Source organism: Myotis myotis, unplaced genomic scaffold, assembly GCF_014108235.1.
Source record: "Myotis myotis isolate mMyoMyo1 unplaced genomic scaffold, mMyoMyo1.p scaffold_m19_p_10, whole genome shotgun sequence".
Taxonomy (NCBI): Eukaryota; Metazoa; Chordata; class Mammalia; order Chiroptera; family Vespertilionidae; genus Myotis; species Myotis myotis.
In genome coordinates this window covers 24,693,105-24,717,243 of record NW_023416314.1, presented here as the reverse complement: position 1 = coordinate 24,717,243, position 24,139 = coordinate 24,693,105, and the positions used below count along the sequence as shown (strand labels likewise).

General features: G+C 39.5%; 1 pseudogene; it reads right to left on the bottom strand.

Annotated features, from left to right (window-relative positions):
* Window positions 1-1,557: 1,557 nt before the first annotated feature.
* On the bottom strand, window positions 1,558-1,658 carry LOC118665623 (annotated as a pseudogene).
* Between the last annotated feature and the right edge of the window lie 22,481 nt (window positions 1,659-24,139).

Below are 24,139 nucleotides of genomic sequence, written 5' to 3'. Positions count from 1 at the left end.
CTCACAGAGGTGGAACGAAAACAAGAATGTGGTTCTTAGCTGATGGTGATGAGGCAGCCAAGGCACTGGCAATGAGGTGGCAGGAGATACAGCTGGGTAGGAACCATATCATGAACATGCGTAGGGCTCCAATGGACTCCCCACACTACTGTTACCCTATGAATCTCTGGTTTCTCACAGTAAATGAAATGGATGCAACCAACATGTTCACACATCCTAAGGTTAATCTACTCACAAACTATATCCATTGTTCATATTGGCCCTTTAGTACCTTCAAATCATCATCTCACTTACAAAAATGGCACTCATCTTTGAACACTGAGGATGTTCCAGGCACTATGTTACTTGCTTTATAGATGACAAATCTTATTCAATCCTCACAGCTATCTTGTGTAACAGAGATTATGTTTGTTTTATATATGAAGAAGTTAAACAATGGAGAATAATCTGCCCAGAGCCCCATAGTATGTAAACGACACAGCATAGATTTCATACTAGTCCTAAAGCAATTCTCATAAGCACTAAGCTCATGTATCTTTTTGTCATCCCTCTCCCAAATATACATTCTTTGAGGCTACATACCCAACAGTAAGCTCAGACCAGGTATAAATACAAGTGTTCGATAAACAGCTGATGTTATTAGTGTGGAATAATGTGAATAACATAGACAAAAGCAATTGTACTGATCCAGAAACAAATTCTAGCTGAGTGATTCACCAGTGAAGACATTATCCAAGTATGGCATTTAGCTCAGTTATTTAAAAATCATTCTCATAATGGGAATGCAAACTGGTGCAGCCATTATGGAAAACAGTATGGGGTTTCCTCAGAAAATTAAATATGGAACTGCCATTTTACCCAGTAGTCTCACTTTCAGAAATATATCCTAAGAAACCCAAAATACCAATAAAAAATAATATATGCACCCCTATGCTCATAACAGTGCAATTTATAATAGCTAAGATTTGAAACAGCCCAGTGCTCATCAGTAAATGCGTAGACAAAAGAGCCGTGGCGCATTTACATCATTGAATACTACGCAGCAGTATAAAAGGCTCTCTTTCCCTTTGAGACAGCATGGAGGGACCTGGAGAATATTACGCTAAGCAAAATAAGCCAGTCAGAGAAAGACAAGTATCATATGATCTCACTCATATGTGGAATCAAATGAACAAAATAAACTGATGAACAAAACAGATCTAGAGACATAAAAGCATGGAACAATCTACTGTATCTCAGAGTGAAGGTGGGGGGTGAGTGGATGGGTGGGAAGAGATCAACCAAAGAAATTGTAGGGATATATGCATAACCCATGGACACAGACAATAGGATGGTGAAGGTTTGGGGTGGGCAAGGGAGCTAGAAGTGGTTAATGGGGCAAAAATGGGACATATGTAATACTTTCAAAAATAAAGATTTTTAAATAAAAGTGAAAAATAAGTAAAATGCACTTAGTCAAGCTACCTCTAAGATTTGGTGGCTGTAACAGCTATTTAGCCAAACTGCCCTGGTACCAAGCTAATTCTCTGATCTGGACTTCGGGCTGTAGGAAAGAACATGAACTGACCAGTTGAAATCCATCACCCTATTATAGTGTTTTTTTAAACTGATAAGAACCGATACTACACTTGATCTTAGCCAAAAGGCTGAGAAGCGATATTATTATAGTGTTTTTTTAAAAAGGAAAATCTTTTGGACTCTACTGTTGGCAATTCAGTCACACAGTTATTAGTGTATATCAACAACTAGATTCTAAGGTTCTTGTCAAACTATGAGATTATCAACATAATGAGCCTTTTGGTGGCAAAAACTATCTGATTTATCTCCATTCTTACAAGAATTGACACACTATTTGGCAGATAGAAAATATTCAATAAATATGTGCTAAATTGAATTAAAATAGAGTATGTAAATGGAAAGAAGGTACATTTAGTTCTATAGGAAAATAAATTTAAATATAATTAAGGGAACTTTAACCAAATCTCTAGTTTAAATGTATCTCTATTTTGTGAGCCTGACATTAAAACAGAGGCTGGAAAATCAAATGGACATGTGCTCAAATCTTTATTAAAAATTATATTTCTCTGGATAAAATACCTAACTTTTTAATCCTCATTTTCTATTAAATAAAAAGTAATACTCATTATAGGTGATGATTAGGAATATATATATATATATATGTATATATATATATATATATATTATAGTATGCACATATATAACAATATATACCTACATATATATATGTATATACCATATGTATACAGTATGTACAATGTATAACATAGCACAGTTTGATCTAGCTATTGCTTTTGCTGCAGTAACAATTGGCTTTTATAAGCCAATTTCAATGGCTTATAAAAACGAACATTTATTTCTTGCTCACCTTCCATGAGGGCCGCAAGAAGTGGGCTGCAGCTCTGCTCTGAATGCAGACGGACATAGACCTGTTCCCTGTGTCTTCCCATGTAAAACCCAGGGTGAAGGACCTGCAGGAGCATGGAAGTAGGCGGGGACACAAGAGTAAAGTCTACATGTCTCTAAAAGCCTCTGGCATTCAACTGTTCAAAGCTAGTCGAAGCGGGGCAGGAAGCATACTCACCCGCTGGGAAAGAGGGAGTGAATAATTGTGAATAATTATATCAAATACTGCCATAAAGACATATTTTAAAACATACTTTCCTTTTCTATTAAAAAACTAACAAAATAAAAGCAAGCATCTAATGAATGTTAGCTCAATTCCAGACATTGGGCTAGCAGTTTTAAAATAAAAGATTTAGATTCTGCTCTAAGGGGCACAAAATATCATGAAATGTTTCCTAATTTTCAGATTCTTATCAGTATGGTCTTGCTGTGTCCCAAGCTATGTAAAGTGTCAAACAAAAACAGAATTTTCTATAGCTAATGCCTACTAGAAAGCATATTCACTTAATTTTCTAAGTTTAAAATATCAAGTTACCTAAAATAAAAACATGTTGTTGAAAGCTACCCAATATTAACGACAGACAGGCAGCACCAAGGTTAAGAACTAAATAATCCCATTAGCTATTGTAATTTTTATATGCTCCGTATTTTCAATTACTATCTAATTAAAAGTTTTTGGGGTGAATATGTTAAATATGGTCATACTAAAATTGACATGAAAGACATTATATTCCCTTATTTACTGTTTACAACTTTTAGTCTAAGTATTACTCATATTATAGGTTTTCTTGTTTAATTTCCTAATGAAAATATATTGTTTAAGAAGCCAGAGAGCTGACAGAACCCTGCTGTTAACCCTGGAAATGTGGTCAGGGTTTTAGTGAAGTTACTGTCTAAAAGCAGTGCTTAGTTTGCAAGCACACATTTATATACACATGCAAAACTTTTAGCAAAAAAAAATGTTTTTGCATCAAATTACCCCATTTTACAGGTTGCTGTGGAAACAGATTAGCCCTCTGGAAGTGCAAAACCATGTTTGAGTCTAATGCAAAGAACAATCCATAGCATGAAAGAGAAGAACAGCTGGGGGGCTGAGGTAGTGTAAGCTAACATGTCAGACAGTAGCCAGACAAAGCGAGCGAGGCCCTGTCTGGAAAAAAAAGGAGGTTGGGGCTCAGAAAAACAACTGAGCACTGGCACCAGAGTCCACAAAAGGGACCAGCTGTTCATTCTCATCCTAACAAGAAGATATGCAGAATTTCGGGGATAAAGATGAAAATTTCAGGGATAAGGAGCATAGATGTATGCTCTCGTGTAGATGTTTCCCTCTTCTCCCTCTCCCACTTGCTTCTTCTCTTTCTAAAAATCAATCAACTGTCCTTTAAAACAAAAATGAATGAACAGAATGCACCAAAGCAGCCATTCGGAAGTTCTGGACTAGAAAATGCAAAGCAGGATTTTAGGTTCTGGACGCAGTGCGTTCGCTGTTGACTCATTTGGGGTGTAAAAGCTGACAGTAATTTCTCTCTCTTCCTGAGTATCACACCTCTTGCTTTGTGTCTATTTGGGAAATTGGCTACTGCAAGACAGTCACAGTGCAGCACTTCTGTCTTGCACTGTCCTGAACAGGAGGGGCAATGCCCAGACTGCCATGGACAAAGGGGTCATCTCATGAACATGAGTAGCATAACTTAGAATTTTGGGGAGAAGGGAGGTCTGGAGTTGTCTAAGTCCCTCTCTCTGAGCTGCAGTTTCTTTGTTAAGCAAAGACAGGGCTGGCAGCATTTGTCAAATGTGCTACTGGCAAAAAAATAAATTAAAAAACTGGGGGATCAAGTGCATTGAAACACTTTTGTGTTAAATCTTAAAGATTCACAATCACCTCCTGTGTACTAAGTATTCCAAGAAATCTCAAAGAAGGGAAAGAGCTGTCCAGTCACGTTTAATTCAATGTTTTCCTCATTATTTGGCCACAAAAGCCTTTTATCATTTAACACCTATTATGATCCTGCAGTAATGTTGTGCCTTAGAGTTCCTGCTGGGAAACACTGAAGCAAATGTTCCCAAGGAAATTTTCAACTATAAAAATCTGCATTTTATTCTATAGTTTTCAACCTTTCTGTGGGCATGGGTCAATGCTAGCGCCTGCGCGGAAAAGGTTCGGTGTTGTTGAAATGGTCTCTAAAACACAGAAGATGGCTTTGATTTCATGTGGAGAGTGTGGCCAAGTAAGTAAGTACAGGCAGGTTAAGGGAGGTATTGGATGTTGTTCTGGCCTCCAGAGTGTGAGTAAAATGCAAGTCAAGCTCTTATTCCCAGGCAATAACAGGATAATGTAGTTTAAAAACAGCATATGGAGCAAATGCTCTACAGTCCCACCACTTAAACTCAGATTTATTACTAATGAACTGTGTGACTTTGGGCAAGTTACTTAACCTCCTCAAATCTCAATCCCCTTTTCTGTAAAATACAAAATAACTATAGTGTTCACCAGCACAATACCTGACACCCAGTAAGTGCTCCATAGAAGTTAAAAACCAAATTTCAATAAAAACAAATTAGGATGGACCTCAGAAAAATCAGGCAACTGTCATTAAAAAGAAAAAAAAAAATCCTGAGTCAGACCTTTTGATGATGTTCCTATCAGTTTGAATTAAAGAGGAATGACTCCTGAAGTTAACAACCAATATTACAGTCACAGAATTGTTTTCTTTCCTTAGTTTTACCAGCCCTTACCCCAAATTTATTCTCTCACTGATAACTCTTTGCAAAATATAAATATTTGAAAATCGTGCAATGTCTCATTATTGTCTAAAAGGTGAAAAGTGAATGCCGGTCACACAAGCCCTTGCTTTCCCAGTGCCTGACCTTCTGTGCATGCCCCATCCCCCATCCCCCATGTGCAGGTCATGCCTGACTACTTGGGATAACATAACTGGACCTGCTGTGTGCGGTGTTGATGGCTTTTAATGCTTGCTGCCCCCTTTGCTTGAAACATCCTTGCCCTTACTTGCCTATTTGTTTCTTCATTCCAGACCCAGCTCCTTTCCTCTCCTCTGTCACTGTCCTGAGTGGCCTCCCACCACAGTCCACCAAAGCGGGACTCTGTCCTCCGGTGTCTTCCCTGAACTCTCCTTCCTCCCAGCAGCACTGCCCCAGGTTGTGTTGACATGATCTTCTTTGCACATCAACTCCTGGGTTCCATGTGCTTCCTCCGGTGACTCCACTCGAGTCTGTGTCCCCAGAATCTCACAGACAAGGCCCTGGACACACACCAAATCAAGGCAGAGGGAAACGGGGAAATGTTTCCAGAAATTGGCTTACTCAACAAATGCCTTTGTGGCCTGGAAGGCTGTTTCCCTCCTTCTTTTATCAAACAAATTACTTACCTCCTTTTCCATGGGGTTTTCTTTTCTAAGGACTTTGCTTATACCTTCATTTGAGAGATGTTCTTCTGTCTTTCATTTTGTTTGGCTTCCTAAATCTGTTTATATGACAGACAGAAGAGCTGTCTCTCCCAGTCTTAAAAACTGACCTGATGGGGAGGCCAGCTCTAGGCTGCGTGCTGAGGGGTGTCGGCAGGCTGCTAGGAGCTGAGCGGGGCCTATGGCATCCTGGCATTGGCCTCCCCAGCCAAAGGGCCCCAGGTGGGGAGGCCAGGTGCGCGCAGTAATGCTCTGTTGACTCCGTTTGCTCCCTTTGTGTGGGGCGGCAATGGGCTCAGGCCTGTGTCTGAGAACACACTGAAAGACCTGCTGGGCCAGAGCACCCAGGACAGGGCCCCCACCCACCCCCCAGAGGCTGTGGGGGACATGAACAAGGGTGCTCACCAGCCCTTCTGACCTGCAGAACTCCTGCAGCCTCCCAGCCTTCTCCATACATGCCCTCCTGTCTGTTGTACTGCAAGTGAGAGAGACCTCTGTTTGGGCTCCCGGAGCTGGTAGTTTGGGGAAGCCTGTTGGAGCCCAGTGAGAGCTTAGGGTGCCTGGGGCACTTGGTGGCACCCCATTGTTACTGTTGCTCCCTTTGTTATGAGGCAAAAGGCTCAGGGCAAAGCAGCTGGAACCCAAGCAGACCTCCCACCCGCCCTCCCCATGTGGAGGGGAACTTAGTAAACAATGGCGCTCACCTCTCCTCCAGCCCGGTTCCTGCAGCTCCTGAAGGGGTTCCCGTGGCCTCCCAGCCTTCTCTATCCCATCTCTTTCTCTTTTTGTTGTTCAGGAGCTATTAATTCGGCCCTCAGTTGTCTTGCAGGCGTAGTTCCTCTCTATATACCCAGGTATTGGAGATTTCTCCTGGAAGAGGGCGAGCTCAGCGTCCTCCTTCACGCAGCCATCTTGGACCTCCGCCCTCCAATCAAGGATTCTATTGTAATCATGTTCCAGGCAGAGCTTGAGGCTCTGGGGGTGCTGAGGTTTAAATCCAGGTTCCCCGGCTTCCTCGCTCTGAAATTTTGAGCACATCTATATCTCTCTCTAAGCCTGTTTGGATGGTAGGCAGATGCAGCAGAGCAAGGACGATGGGCCAGGAACAGAAGATCACCAGGGCAGAAAGCCTGGGTGCCCAGCCAAGGACAACTGGAGGGAGGGACCTGTGCCCAGGGTGACCTTTCCACCCCTAGCTGGTCATGCAGTTTGGACCCCTTAACCTCTCCTCCCTAGAGATAACATCTAGGCCTCAGCTTATTTCAGCTCCAGGTCCAGGAAAACAACAAAACTGGATAAACAACCCCAGGGCTGACGCCAGGACCAGCTGCATTAGATAATGACCTCCTGCCCTGGCACAGACCAATCAATCAGTGCAGACCCAGGTACTGAAAGGACACACCTGGAAAGCTGCTGAATATTCTACTGCGATCTTCCCCCGGGGACCTCCCTTAAAATCTCCACCCTTAAACCCGTTAGGACAGAGGACCCAGTGCGCTCTCCTGGAGCACACCAGACCTTTCTCTTCCCCCTTCCCCTCCCCATCCTCATCCCCCCAGGCTTGTTTCTTACCATTACCTTCTTCGCTCCCTAGGTCAGTGGTCAGCAAACTCATTTGTCAAAAGAGCCAAATATCAACAGTACAATGGTTGAAATTTCTTTTGAGAGCCAAATTTTTTTAACTTAAACTATATCGGCAGGTACATTGTTATTAACTTAATTAGGGTACTCCTAAGGCTTAGGAAGAGCCACACTCAAGGGGCCAAAGAGCCGCATGTGGCTCGCGAGCCACAGTTTGCCGACCACGGCCCTAGGTCCAAGGGCCTTTCCTTTACCTCTATAACTTATTTCCTAAGTCCATTTCTTATGTGAATTACTGCTTCTAACTCTGTGATCTTTCAAGTGAGTTATCTTATAATTTAAGTCTTGATACTGAATTCTTTCTTAGTCAGAACTCAAGGATAGAGGCTGCTGAACCAGGGTCCAGTCTGATCCCACCGGTCTAATGCCTGGTGGGGTTCTCGAGCTGCTAATATTTCCATTTCTGTAAAATAATCATACCCATTCAAGTCCTTAGCATGGGTCCAAGCTTATAGTAACTGCTTAATTGTTGTTGTGCTGTTTTTACTATTACTTGTAGCGTTACAATTTTTGTTACTATAAGAGGTTATATCAAAAGGTTAAATATGATAATCTCAATGGGAAAGTTTTGTAAACTGTAAAGAGCCATTGCTGAACTGTTAGTTGTTAGTATTGTTTATCTCACTTAAACTCAATAAAAAACTCAGTCATGCCTGAACCAACCTCTAAGTGTGGTAGTTTGTTTTGGGGGTGTCGGTAATATAAATGGTGTGGACTATTTAGAAATTAAGAAAGTAAAAGAATTTCTGAAATAAGAAAGTAAAAGAATTTCACCAGCCCAAATATTCAGTGCTGGGAGCCCTCACTAGTTCTGTGGCCTCAAAAACTACTATGTCTTTCCCCCAGTGGCATCCCAGACCTATCCAAAGCATTGTAAACTCCATCCTCCTAAGACAGTAGTCGGCAAACTGTGGCTCCTTGAGTGTGGCTCTTCCACAAAATACCACGAGCGGGCGTGCACATACAGTGCGATTAAAACTTCATGGCCACACTCAAGGGGCCAAAGAGCACATGTAGCTTGCTAGCTGCAGTTTGCCGACCACTGTCCTAAGAGGATGGGTAACTGAGTAAAGATCCTGCCTGTTTGCTGGATGCATGTTTCCTCGTCATTCTCAGGAATTCAGGAATTTGACAGGAAGCTGAAGCCCACCGAAGAAGCAGGTACTGAAACTTCATTCCCTCAGCAAACAGCTGTGACCTTGGGAGAACAGCAAGTGGAAGCCCTTATGTTAACAGGCTCTTTTGGGTTTGTTTGTTTTTATTGTCTCTTTTAGTAATGACATGGCTCTAGAGAGATTCTCTTAGGGGAGGATCTGGCTAAGTGGCCAGCAGCATGATTGATTAACAAGATGTTTTGTTTCCATTGTCTCACAGATCAGCACAACTATTCTGTCCTCTAAAAAACTGCTAACCCCTACATCAATTCAGTATCTTATAAATCATGAATGAACGTAAAACACACAGAGATGGAAAATGAAAATTTCTTTCAGAGAACACAATTAAGGGATTGATTTTATTATTTACAATGAATGATAAGTACAAGTATTTCCTCACTTCAACTATACCCAGAGAACATTTTATTTTAAATTTATCTTTATTGTTGAGAGTATTACAGATGTCCCCCCCTCTTTTTCCCCATTGATGTCCTCTACCCTGCACCCACTCCTCCTAAGCCTTCACCACATATTGTCTGTGTACATGGGCTATGCTTATCCTATATAATAAACGGCTAATATGCAAATCAACCGAACAGCAGAACAACCTGTCACTATGATGTGCACTGACCACCAGGGGGCAGACGCTTAATACAAGAGCTAGCCCCTGGTGGTCAGTGTGTTCCCACAAGGGGAGTGCTGCACAGCTAGAAACCCTGAGCTGGCCTCACAGCTGCCGAGCGTAGCAATGGTGGCGGGAGCCTTTCCCACCTCCACAGCAGCGCTAAGGATGTCCAACTGACAGTCCAGGAGCAGGCCTAAGCTGTCAGTCAGACATCCCCAGAGGGCTCCTGGACTGTGAGAGGGCACAGGAGGGCTAAGGGACCCCTCCACACACACACACACACACACACACACACACACACACACACACATACACAGTGCATGATTTTCATGCATCAGGCCTCTAGTATGCATATAAATTCCCAGTTTAATCTCTCCCCACCCTCCCACCCCCGACCTTCCCTCTGAAATTTGTCAGTCTGTTCCATGCTTCTATGTCTCTGGATCTATTTTATTTACCAGTTTATTTTGCTCATTCGATTCCACATATGAGTGAGATAGTGGGATTCCTGTCTTTCTGACTGGTTTATTTTGCTTAACATAATACTCTTCAGGTCTCTTCATGTTGTCTCAAAAAGTAAAAGATCCTTCTTTCTTACTGCTGAATAGTATTCCATGGTATAAATGTACCACAGCTTTTTTTATCCACTCCTCTACTAATAGGCCCTTGGCCTGTATCCATATCTTAGCTATTGTAAATTATTCTTCTATGAACATAGGGGTGCATATATTCTTTCTGATTGGTATTTCAGGTTTCTTAGGATATATTCCTAGAAGTGAGATCACTGGGTTGAATGGAAGTTCCACTTATAATTTTTTTAGGAAACCCTATACTGTTTTCCATAGTGGCTGCACCAGTCTGCATTCCCACCAGCAGTGTACTAGGGTTCCTTTTTCTCCATATCCTTGCTGGCACTTGTCATCAACAAAATTAAAAGGGAACCCACTGCATGGGAGAACATATTTGCCAATGATACATCTGATAAGGGGTTCATTTCCAAAATTTATAAGGAATTCATACAACGTAACAAAAGGAAGACAAATAATCCAATTAAAAAATAGGCAAAGGACCTAAATAGACACTTCTTCAAAGTAGACATACAGAAGGCCAAGAGACATATAAAAAAATGCTCAAAGTTACTAGTTATCAGAAAGATGTAAATTAAAAGAACAATGAGGTATCACCTCACACCTTTCAGAATGGCTATCATCACAGAGAACATTTTGAATTAGGATTCTTGTTGGTCTTCTGAACAGCCTAGATGACCAGCTAGCAAGAAGGTGAGATGAGCCTATGGCTGGAGTTCTAGGCTGTGCTCCAGGTTCACACTCCCTGCAGAAGTCAGCAGAGAGGCCTGGGCAGCATTCAGATTTTGAGATCCCTGACCCTTAGATTTTTCCTCTGATCTTAGATTTAGGTAGTCAAGGTGGGTGGCTATCAGTTACGATTAGGAATGCCAGGTCAAATACAGGATGTCTAGTCAAATATGAATTTCAGATAAACAATGAATAATCTTTTAGAATAATTTGAGATATACTAAAACTTTGGGATATAGTAAAAATGTATTCATGTTTAATCTAAAATTCAAATTTAACTGGGTCTGTTGTATTTTTATTTGCTACGTTTGACAGACTTATTATAACCAACTTATAAGGCTTTATCCATTACCTTACATACATTTTCCACTAAAGAGAAAATGAAAAATGAGTCCTAGTCCCTAGCCTCCATGACCACATCCTCTACTATGTCCTACTTCCATGTCCAGAAATAAGTAGTTCCTTTAATGTTAAGAGGTACCAGTTACTTCGTTCGCCTGACTGCTTTTCTTTTGCCTTTTCCTTAGAAGGAGAAAAGGAGAAGGTTATTGAGTGTTTTCAGCCAATGCCAACATGTACAAAGTGCAAAGCAAATATTTGTAATACAAAGTTCATAAATTTCCTTCTTCTTCTGATTAATTTATTTTAGCAGATAGTGGAAGACACTTCCACCTATTATAGGCTATTTCTGAATCAAGTTGCTGCAAAGGAAAGAACAAGAGTTTGAGAACCTTACAAAGTATTTTTAAATCCCACCCCAGGAATATACAAGTTGGATGACCTGTTTCTCAGCATTTTGATTTGTAAATGGGCCAATAATTCAGTACCAGTCTTACAGGGTTATTGTGTGGGTTCTTACAAGGTTATTGTGTGGGTTTGATGGCATGATGGAGGAAAAGACTAAAAAATGTTGTTCTTGGGTTCTCCTCCTTTACACCTCTGAATTCCTAAGATGCTTCCTCTTTCAAAATATAAACACAGTCAAGGCACTGTTTCTCCCCCTCCCACAGGGCTTCCACCTTGTGGAGCTGTTTGTGGCCCAGGATTATCTGCTCAGACATCCTCTCTACTACCTAGCTCTAATCACTCTCATCCTCATATAGGACTGCCCTATAATCCCAATTTTTAGGATAGGAGTCATTATAATTCCAAATATGTAGATATTAAAATAGTCTGCTTTATCTATTCCTAAATACTTTTTTGGAAGAGAGTACCTAAAATTGTTAGCAGTTGCTCTCTGATTTCAGAAGAAATGGTAATGTTCACTCAAAGTTATAAAGGTGTGAAATTTTGCAAATTTTAAACTATAAGTATGCATTAAATGTAATATAAAGTTATTTTTAACAGAGTACCAGAAAGATTAATGAATTACTAAAACCAAGTAGTCAATAGGAGGCAGAAATGAACCTTGAAACTTCTAACTCAAAATGTTGGGTTTATTCCCCTCCAACTTTCTTTCTGGTTTGCTCCATACTTACCAAGCAGTTAGTAAATGTGTGTGGACTGAATGATTTCCTACTAATGATCATTTTCCACTGTACTATCTTAACTTAGAAGTAAACCCATTTCATCAAGGAAATGTGAAATCATTCATTTCCTCTGCTTTTCTATCAGCATGTTTCCATACAGAAGATGTTGGTCTTTGTTACTGACACTGCCTCAGTACTAACATCCCCTTCCACCAAAGCTAAATGCCACTGACACATGCATAATATCCTCATGTGGGCACTCATAAAGGAGTGTTGCCTTGGAGATAATTTATCCTGCACCCTGCCTAAAGCATCCATGCCTTTAGATGATCACCCAACTTCTGCCTAAAGGATTAGTGCCAAGGACTTGCTTTTTGGCAGTTATTTGGAAGACAGCAAGTGATTCAAATGTGTTCATTGTATTAGACTGAGCCCAGCCTCCCTAACTTCCACCTATTGTTCATAGGGAAGCCATCTGGACTCATAAATTCTGATCCCTTCTACTTTAAGGCTGTTTTTTAAATGTTTTTAGACATGTCAGTCTCTCCTAAATGTTCCTCTTCCCTTCTTTTAGCTCAACATTGTAAAAAATTAAGCCTCCTTCTCAACTTCTATATTCACCTAACTTTTACTTTCATGTCTTGTCATTGGTATCTGGAAGTAATGTGAATGTATTAGTCAGAGTAACACCAGCTGCTATAACAAATAGATCCAAATTTATACAATGTTTCAAATACAACAGAAGTTTATTTCTTATGCCTGCAAGAGTCCAAGGTGGGTGTTTCTGGCTGGCAGGTAGCTTTTCTTGACTTAATGTTGTGGAAACCCAGCATCTTCACATTACTTGGCTCTCTAATCAAATAGGACTTCATATCATTGTTTTTATCCAACGGATAAAAGGAACAAGAGGATCTGAAAAAGATATACCCATGTCTTCAAAACTCTTTCCTAGATGAGATAATCATCATTTCTGCTCATATTCTAAAGCAGTGGTTCTCAACCTTCCTAATGCTGCGACCCTTTAATACAGTTCCTCATGTTGTGGTGACCCCCAACCATAAAATTATTTTCATTGCTACTTCATAACTGTAATTTTGCTACTGTTATGAATAGTAATGTAAATATCTGATGTGCAGGATGTATTTTCATTGTTACAAATTGAACATAATTAAAGCATAGTGATTAATCACAAAAACAATATGTAATTATATATGTGTTTTCCAATGGTCTTGGGCGACCTCTGTGAAAGGGTCATTCAACCCTGAAAGGGGTCGCGGCCCACAGGTTGAGAACCACTGTTCTAAAGGGAAAAAGAATCACATGATCTCCCCTGAATGCAAGGAGGAGATGGAGGTAGCACTGGGAGGTATGATCTCCTCCTGGGTTGTTACTTCCCCACAACCTATATTATTGAAATTTAGAGAACATTTTTGTTGGTAGTAGCCATCTCAGCTGTAGTGTGAGGGTAAATCAGATTTGTCAACAGAATAACAAAGTGCTATGATCCTCAGTGGTGAGAATTTCTCCTTTATTGGCTTTCTCTTGGTTCTTGCATCCATCTCTTTTCCTACTACCTTCTTCCAGGATTTTCTACTCTGTTTCATTGAAAAACTCACCCATTGTCATATGTTCTCCTTAAAAAGGAAAAATACTACTTATTCTGACATAGTAGTTTAATGGCACAATGACCATGACATATCTCAATTTCTGAGATTTTAAAATTTGGAAAAATGCCCTGGCCAGGCAGCTCAGTTGGGTTGAGTGTTATCCTGATCTGCCAAGGTTGCAGGTTCAATCCCTGGTCAGGGCACATACAAGAATCTCTTTCTCTCTCTGTTTCTCTCTCTGTGTCTCTCTTCCTTCTTCTTTCTAAATTTAATAAAATAAATAAATAAAATTGGGAAAAATGTATTTTAGAATCACATGTAGTATGGTATTTGCTATCACACACACACACACACACACACACACACATACACACAGAGAGAAACATGTCTGGCTTTGTTGTTTTTTTGTTTGTTTTTACTAATTTAGAACTTCCATATATTGTTCCTTTTATTCAACAACCCTATAGCCCATAGGGAATTGTTTTCATCAATTTGGGAATTTTCCAATGACAGGACATTTATCTTATCGATCCATTCTGCCAGCCCTGTGTTATAAGGAGTATGATTTGAGACTGGAATTTAGAGTGTTTAAGTTTCATCACCTTGTCACAGGAGAGTTAGCCATATTGAGCTAAGCAATGGTAGTGAGTATGGCCAATGAAAGTAGCCTGACAGTTTGAAAGATGGGCTCACATTTATAAATAATGAGAGTCTAGTTACCATCTGTATGAATAATATTTCATTTTATGTTTAGTTCATTAAAGTCAAATATCCCAAGCAGTCATGTCATTGGTTTTAACTTTGATGATAAAGTTTATAGTGAATTCCATAAAATAGGACAATACTTTGGCAGAAAAGGAGTTAGAAAATTTCTTTCTGCTAAGTTTTGCAGATTATCAAAAGGCCTCTTCAAGCCTCAAATGTATTCTCCTGGTGGCCCCTCATGAGCCATAAAGGTCTCACGAAAAATCACTCCATGGTACTGAGGCATGGAAGAATCCAATAAAGTGAAAACATATTATCTTTGCGTAGTGAGTTCCTAAAAACAAATTTTGTTACCAGCCAAGTCATCAAATACTTACTGAGGAAGGCCTATTAAAAAGGCATTCTTTTCTGTGTTGTTTTGAATAATGGAAGGAGAGTTTTAGAGCTAAGAATGCTATAAGGGTAAGGCCAGGCTGAAATAGGATTCTCTGGGCAGTCAATCAGAAATGGTAGCTCCTGTGCACCCAGACAAACAGTGGAATTCAATCCAGCATGAAGTACACTATTACCACAGGGCTAAGAACTTACATAGCCGGGTTTCCAAATTTCCTTTTAATTAGGTTAAACAGTTTGTAGATATCAAAGCAACCAGAGATTCATTAGCAAAAGCCTATGGTGCAAGGTAGGTCACACATTCAAGCAAAGGTAGAAAGCTGCAGGGAACATAAACAATGTAAAAGCTTCGTCTGAATCAGCAGAGGGACATGAAGAAGAGAGGAGAAAATTCATGGACACTCACTACGCTCAGTACACACTGATGGTAACAAAACTGAAAATAAAAACTGTTTTTTTGTTTTAATTATCCACATTTCCCAACTTCATGGATATGGGCTGACCCTAAAAACCAGAAAATCCTCTTCCATTTCTCTTACCAAGACACCATTTACTAGTATTTGTTCAGACACCTATATACTTGCAAAGCTTACTCTTTGCAGTAAAGGCCAAAGGCTTCCATATGGTTCTTGCAAACAGCTGTACAGCCATGACAAGTTACCAGAACTCATTGTTTCTTTGGACCCCAGAAGAGACATTCATTCCCTGTGATGCCTGAGAAAAGAATTTACCTGCTGATGGACTCCCCATGATCAACTGAGAGCATACATTTCATAAAGAATCTAGTATAGTTATCTGCTGTCAGGGGCTTCTAGCATATTCTGTACACCTGGGAGAATTTTTTACTAAACCACTGGTTTCCTGCACTATCTCCTGCTCCTTCAAACCCACTGAGTCAAGTACTGTAAAGGAGTTCCTGGTTTCAGCTTACCACAGATCACTGAGACCTGCCCCATCCAATCAGAAATGCTCCAATAACAACCAATCAGAATGCATAATACCGACCAATCAGAACTGTGTGAGCGATTCAGACCAATTAGAACCACAGGAATTTAGGTCCAATGGACCTAGTTTGAAACCTGAGTGGCAACTTTCTGTATATAAAAAGAAGGGCCTCGCCCTGGCCTGTGGCTTGGTTCCTTGGAGTTTATTGGGTACATCAAAAGGTTGCTGGTTTGAGTCCCGGTCAGGGCACATACCTAGGTTGTAGGTTCCATTCCAGGTTGGGGCAACAGATGGATGTTTTTCTCTCACATTGTTCTCTCTCTCTCTCTCTCTCTCTCTCTCTCTCTCTCTCTCTCTCTCTCTCTCTTTCCCCGTCCTCCTCCCCCAACTCTCTAAAAATCAATAAAAACATATCCTCAGAGGAGAATCTTTCCCTTTTTGCCAGAGGTGGTGCCGCCTCAGTTTACCTGAGTAAAGTCTCTCCTTTTTCCTTCCAGTACCTTTGGGATTTGCTTGCATTTCTAACAGGAAAATAACTAGGAAGATCCCTGCCCCTGGGCCTTTTGGAAAGTTATACTTCCAATGGCCTTAGGGGTGCATTGCTGAGGGAGCAGATGAGAGCTCAAGAAATTTGTGGAACTTGAGCCGGGGCTTTTGAAGTTACTTTTTCCTGTGGACTGATTTTTCAGAGTTTGATTTTACTTTTAAGAGAGGAAATATGGAGTCAGGCTCCACTCACACTTTAACTCATTTACCAGAAGAAAGTCAAATCACAGAGCAATAGAGTTGCCCCAAAGGCCCAGGGGTGGGAATGGGGGTGAGGGATTTAGGAGAAAGAGGGGGAGGAGGAAAGGAGGAGAAGTAAAGAGGAGACTTAAATTTCAGTCTTCAAGAAAAGCCTAAAGTTTAATCCCTAAAGTACTGCGAAGTGATTAAACACACCTACTTCACACCTGCCTTAAAAAGAATACAGATATATGGAAGAAGAGAAAATGTGGAAATTCATAAAATGGTTCTTTGGACATCATAAAACATTCATTTGGGATTCAGAAGGCTGATCCCACTTAGCATGTTAAACATATATGGATTCTGACTGCAAAACTGGAGGAGAAAGGTCTGAGCAGTTATAAAGCAGAACCCTGTCTCCTGTTTTTTCTGGAGGGAGTGGACTAAGAGCCATCCAGTATCATGGATGGCTTCTGAAAAGACAAGTCTACAGAAGGTGCATAAAGGGTATTCCTTAGGGTGGCTGAGGATTTTCTTGGATCCTATGCTGCTAAAACATCCTCAAGGCAGATATAACAGATGTGTGGGGAGGTTCTTGAAGCATTCCCTACAAACGTTGGTTTCAGAGAGGGTTTTTCCACCCATTTCAATGTCATTGTGTGGGTTGGTTAAGAAAGTTAACATTAAGAAAGGCCCTTTCTTAAGTTGGATTAAGAAAGGGCCTGTATGACTTTTATGAGGCCACTTATGCAGCATCAAGAGAGGGAAGTTATTTGCATTTGCTTGTTTTTATAAGGGTTTCAGCTTGTCCTCTAACAATTTCAGTATGCATTTCCAAAAATTTGAAAATGCCACTCAATACAATCTTATCACTCGTTTTTACTTTGAAAACTTTTCTCTTTATTTTTCAAGTGCTAGCATAGTTAATGCAATTGTTTCCGTAGATAATTAAACACAGAGTAGAATAAGCATCTGGAAACTCAGTACACCAGTGACAAAAGAATATGATGACGAAAAAAAAACAATTGTCTAGCCAATAGAAATATGCAGTAAAATTAGGATTATTAAATGGTCTTCTGCAAGAAGAAGAATATGAAGACTTTGCATTTCTATAGCATCATTATCATCATTAAGATTTTTATTATTGGCTCTCATCCTATGAGAGCCAAAGAAAATAAACTACTATCTGGGAGTAATTTGTTCCCCCATATGATGTGAATTAAGATTTATTGAAAAACAGGGTTCCATTCGGAGCACGGGGGACAGATTCTCACTAGGGAGTCCATCCTGATGTGAGTGCAGCAGCACAGGAGGCAGCCAGGAGAGCAGGAAATTGTGAAGCCAACCCTTAACCAAAGGGAGTCTTCCCAGGCTCCCACATCTCGCTGACAGTCCTTCTGACTCCCAGCACTTTCCAGAGGTATTGCAATTTCTTCAGGCCTCCCAAACTGAGCACAGCATAGGGAAGGGGAAGCAAGTTTCTTTCCTTTTTTCCATCCAGACTTTTCCCTTCTATTCTTCTAGAAATGTCTCAGAACCTGTTCTGCCCAAGATAAGCCTCATACTGACTCACTAGTCAACATGGTCACATCATCACCCTATCACTGACATAAACACCTTCAACTCATGACTGAGGTAGTCCAAAGGTCAAGAGCAGAGGATATATCACTAAACCCACTCTACTACTGATCAGCTCTATCACCTTGGGCAGTCTCAGTGCTTCCATTTTCACTTCTGTGAATGGAGTGATGCTGCTGCCTTTTTATTAAATAGCACCAAAAAGAGCATATGACCCAATGCAGAACCCCAATAAATGGGAGCTTTTGATATCATTTAATATTGTGTTAAGGAATGACATGTAAAGGCTTTAGCCCTGGTAAATTACCTCATTGGACAAAACCTTTTCAATGCCTGAAATATGTACTTTAAATTTGACATATTTAAAAGGCTCATTGCTTTATCAAAGGATCTTTTGTTCGCATGCACTAACTAAAACTAACTTGGTCTAGCTTCAGCAAAAGAAAAAAGAAATGGGGTTTGCGGGGAGGGCATTTAGAGGTAGCATTATTTCTCAGAATCAAAGTAGCTGGGTCTCTAAAGCAGCTCCGTCCAATAGAAGCTTAATTTTACACTTAAAATGGTCTAGCAGAGTAAAAGGAAATAGGTGAAATTAACTTTAATCCAATCTACCCAAAAAACTATGATTTCAGTATTGAATAAGTATAAAATATTGAGATATTTTATATTATTTTCTCATACTAAGTTTTTGGAATCTGGTGTATATTTTGCTTGTACAATACAACTCAATTTGGACTAGCCACATTTTCAAGGGCTCAAGAGCTACAGGTGGTGAGTGGCTACCCTACTGGAGATCAGTAGCATCGCCTCCTGAAAGTAAGACCAGAGATCTGTGGGTAACCACATACAGTCTCTCTGCTTGACTGTCTTCTGCCCTCCGCTCATATTCTTCTCCCTTTGGGACGAATTTTGTCTGACCTCTCTGTGCATGTTTACAATGGCTGGTCCATAGAGCAACCACACTGGTCCATAAAATCTGGTCCATAAAATCTAACCACACTCAGATGCTATTTATAATTCAAGTCTTTAACCCATTAAAAAGATGAATCTGATTGACATGACTTGGCACATGTCCACTCCAGTTCCTAGCAAGTATGGGGAAGTGAGGGCACAAAGAAGCATTACCATCATGGTTACCTGGGTTTGGAATAAAGCCCTGATGGATTATTCTCTGGGGTTCCTTCCACAGTTAACATTTTCTATAGACAATGGCACCTCTTCTTCAACAATAATGCTTAAACTAAGTTCCCACTTGATTTGTTTTTTTAATTGAGGATATTAGGTAAAAATCTCTGCAATTAATATCTTAAATCAGGTATTTTAAATCAATGTCAAGCAACAACTTAATTTTGTAAGCTATATGTTTTTTGTTTGTGCAAGCCAGATAGTAAATATTTTAAAATAGATTTTAAAATGATTCTAAAGAGGAAGGGAGAAGGAGAGAGAGGTAGAAACATCAATGATGAGAGAGAACCATTGATCGCTCCCTCCTGCATGCCCCCTACTGGGGATAGAGCCTGAAACTTGGGCATGTGCCCTCACCAGGAATGGAACCATGACCACCTGATTCATGAGTCAATGCTCAACCACTGAGCAACACCAGCTGGGCCAGATAGTAAATATTTTAGGCTTTATGTGTCGAGAAACAAAAAAATGAGGATATTATATAGCTACTTATGTAAGCATGTAAAAATGCTAAAAAAAAAACATTCTTAGCTCATGGGCCATGCAATAATAGGTGACAGGGCAGATTTTCTGCATAAGGTATAATGTGTAGACCCTGTCCTACATAATTCTGTCCCTCTTATATTGTGTATTAAATAATGGTCCCCAGGTTTAAGTCTGGCTCTTTCATTTCACCATAAAAAATGGTAACAGCCCCTAATGTTAGGAGCATGCTGGAGTTCAGCTTTATTATTCAGAAATTAAAAAGAAAGAGATTGTGCTCAGAAGAAGCCAAGGGATCACCATCATTAAGTGAGCCAGGCCCCCTCCTGCTGCTTTCAGGTTCCTGCAGCCTGGGCCTTAGAGGGGGCATTTGTCTTATGTGCACACAGAAGGTACAGCTATTGAAGGAACTCATCTCCTAAGAGGGCACACCTGGTCACACAGATCCTGGCTCGCCCCCAGGTGAGCTATTGCTATAATTTTCTCACTGGCAATTACTCTCAGTAGCCATGAATCAAGCTACTATCCAGGACAGTTGGAGCACAAAAGTGTATTCCATCTTTAGTCCCTTTGGGAAGGGGGGGGCATATAACCTGATTTTAAAAAATTGGAGTTGTGATGCCTCTCTCACCCGGTGGCTGTAATGACTAATACAAATCTATCACTTAACAGCACGCTTGACATAAATTAAATCACTGAATATAAGGTGATAGTGATGATGCAATGATGATGATGATGGTGGTGATATGATGATGATGCTGATGGCAGAACTGATTATATTTCAGAGGAGCAAACCAAAGAGTTCCTCCTAGTAACATATGAATTCACCTTCAGAGGATCTAAGTTCAGAGTGACTCTGCCCCATCAGTAGGCGTGCTAATATTTGATTCCTACTAATATTATTCAGACTTGGAATTTCCACATTAGTCTCCACATATTTCCTATCACTCCATTTCAGTAATTTTAATGAAATTTTAATGAGGGAGCAGCATTTCCTTATAATATGTTCCATTAAAATTTAGTTTTGTAAGGTAGATGTTACACACACACACACACCATACCTACACAGCTTTTATGGACAAACAAGATTGGGAACTATTGAGCCAAATAAGGTTAAACATGTTTACTAAAGCAGAATTTTAAAATGCTTTTCCTATGACAACATACATTGTGATTCTCTATGAAGGGATTAAAGAATTATTTCCCAAACTGACTTGACAGAAATATTCTTGTTTCTACTGAGATACTTGTAGTGCCAGCTTTCCATGAAATGGATTTTCAAAATGGTGATAATGGCCTGGCTGGGGTGCCTCAGTGGTTGATAGCTGACCTATGAACAAGGAGGCCACAGTTCAATTCCCAGTCAGGGCACATGCCCAGGTTGCAAGCTCAATCCCCAGTAGGGGGTGTGCAGGAGGCAGCCAATCTATGTCCCTCTCTCATCGATGTTTCTATCTCTCTGTCCCTCTCCCGTCTACTCTGGAATAAATAAAAAACATATTCGATTTTTTAAAATGGTGATAATAACAAGCATTGACATCAACTAATACATGCCATGCAATCTGCTAAGAACTATTTTATTTTACTCTCCAAATAGTCCTATAAGGCACTATTATTAGTGTATACTATTACTATTTACTATTTTTGGAATAATTCACTAAAGAGGAAATCTTTGAGGCAACTTATGTTCCTTAAGTTCAGACTATAGAACCTAGATTTGCATTCGTAACCCAATTCCAGAGCCGAGGCTCTGGATCTACATTAAGTATCAAAACATTGAAAACCTGGCATATCATGTTCTGTTGGCCAGATTAGGAGCTAAATGAAGCCAAATCAGAGAGTGAAAGTAGATGCTTTACATTCATAACGATAACTTCCAAACCTTCCTTCTCTTCCTTTTAAATGATAAGATTCCTCAAAGTTGTTTTTGTTTGTTTGCTTTTTTGCCAGTCTGAGGCTCATCCCACTTTTGGCCTGAGTCACTAGATTAAACAATATTGGATTCATATTCTCAAAGTAAATGGCTTCTATTGTTATTGCTGGCTGTCTGCTGGAATGCTTATGGTATAAGATGATATAATTAAAGGCATACAGCCCTGCCTTCAGGTACTGGCTCTACCACTTGAGAGCTGAGAGAACTTGAGCAAATTACAAAACTTCAGACTATAAACTGAATTAATAATAATTTTGAGGATTGAATAAGTATATGCATGTAAATATCCATGGCATTTAATAAATTAATATTTGTATATAAGCATTAATATATACAAATAACTTATATAATGTATATAACATATAATGTATATAAGTTAAATAAAATAAAATAAATACATGAAGTTTATAAAAGCATGCAGTATCCATTAGTGTTAGATAATATAATATAAAAAATTCATAAGATTATCTTGTTTATAATCAGGAAATTTATAATTGCCTTTATTCACAGAGAGTACCTGTACCCTCAATCTTTTGTAACTTGGTTCTTCATATACCAGGAAATCACTTTTTTCCTGGAAATGTCAATAATAATTAGAGCAGTTGAGATTCAGGAAACAAAGAAAAGAAACCCCTGAATCCTGATATAACTGCTAAAGTCCCTAGTGCTGAAAGTTTAGTGTTTTGTAATACAGAATATTCTCTTCATTTATACCCAAGACTAAATGTCCTGGTCACTTGACTTCTCATAGCTCAGCAAATTAGAAGCAGCAAATTAGAGGGCAGATAGCTGTATGCAGCAAGCACAGCAAACCTGGAAGTGACAGTTGACAGCTATACAACGAAGAAGAGAAAAACAAAACATACCCAATTAGAACTTAATGCAATTACTAATTGCCATAATTAGTTCATTTTGCATCATTGAGAAAATGTCACATTATAATCTATACTTTTAAGAGAGCAGGAAGTTAAAAGATATATGCAAAGTTTTCTTCCAAAGCAGTTGAAAAAGTTTGATTAAATGGTAAAATTTTAGTTACTTAGAAATTTCGCCTTTATTACTCCAAATTGCCATATAATAAGGTGTCACTGTATTTGAATTAAGTGATTAAATCTTATGACTTTGAGGACATAGGTGTACAGTATAAATTGAAGTTTATTTGCTTATTAAATAAAGTATTGAGTGTTGTACATGTGTATAAAACTCTATTTCGGCATGATCTGAAAAACATAAGAGTTTTGTAAGCATAAACCAAATATTTGGAAAAGGTACACTTATAGAAACTAGTTTCATAAAAAGGATGAGTCAAACAAACTCCTAGCAATGCCATTCATTGCAAATTTCAATTTTACCTTCTTAACAGGTTTCTAACAGGCTCAAATGACACTGGATTACATTGTTCTATCAATATTAAACTGTTATGCAATAATGCAATAGAACGTTAAAGTTGTTCAAATAATTATTAAAGAGAATAATGTAGGTAATACAAACATATTTTATGTAACGCTTCATGAAGCAGGCTCTCCTTTCAGAGAACTATAAATTGGGGCAGAAGGGGGGTTGCTTTTATAGAATAAAGAATAAAGAACAAGGAAGAGAAAAATATAAAATACCTGACTAACTGAGGCCACATAGTCAAGCTTGTTTGGAACGAGAAGGCCCAGGCTTTGGGGCTTAGCGATTGTCTGACTGGATATATGGTATTTCTGATCAAGCCGCGCATTATAGGGTCAAGAAAGTTACCTATGTTTCGGTTTGCTGACATGACACTCTGGGCAGAGGTGTCTCCATCTTGAGTCTAGAAAGTTATTTCAACAGAGTTTACATGACACTTTTTAGCCACTATTTCATTTCATGTTTAGGTAATAATAATTATAACATTAAGATTAACAGCAACAAAAAATGGCTATCCTAAAATTTTTATGGATTATCTCATTCAATACTTCCAAAAATCCTAAAGGTAAGTATTGTTTTACCTAAGAAGAAACTAAGGTTGAGAGAGGATAGGAAACTAGCACACAGCTAAATTTTTACAAAGAATAAATGATTCCAACATAAGCACCATGTTCTAAATCTCAATGCACTATTGCTTCCAAAATCTTTAAGCACTGGAATTTTTTATGATGACCAATTATAAGAAAATTAATCTCAGAAAAGTTAAGTAATTTTTAAGATTATTACTCAACAAGCAAGTCCAGGGTCAAACTCAGGCTTTTTGACTACCGTAACACACCATCCCTTTTACCTTCCTAGTTCAAGGAATCGCATTTTGGTTCAAAATTCTTATCTTAAAAACCCCGACACAAATGAATCCCCACAGTATACCTTCAAAGTGCCAACCAAAGTGACCTCTAGGGTTTATGGGTGAGACCCTCCTGAAAAAAAAAAATGGGGAAGTGACTTGGTAAATGCATCAGGGGTTCTCTAGCTAGAAAGACTGACTAGTCCTAGCTGGTTTCTCTCAGTGGTTAGTGCACTGGCCCGTGGACTGAAGAGTCTCATATTTGATTCTGGTCAAGGGCGCATACCT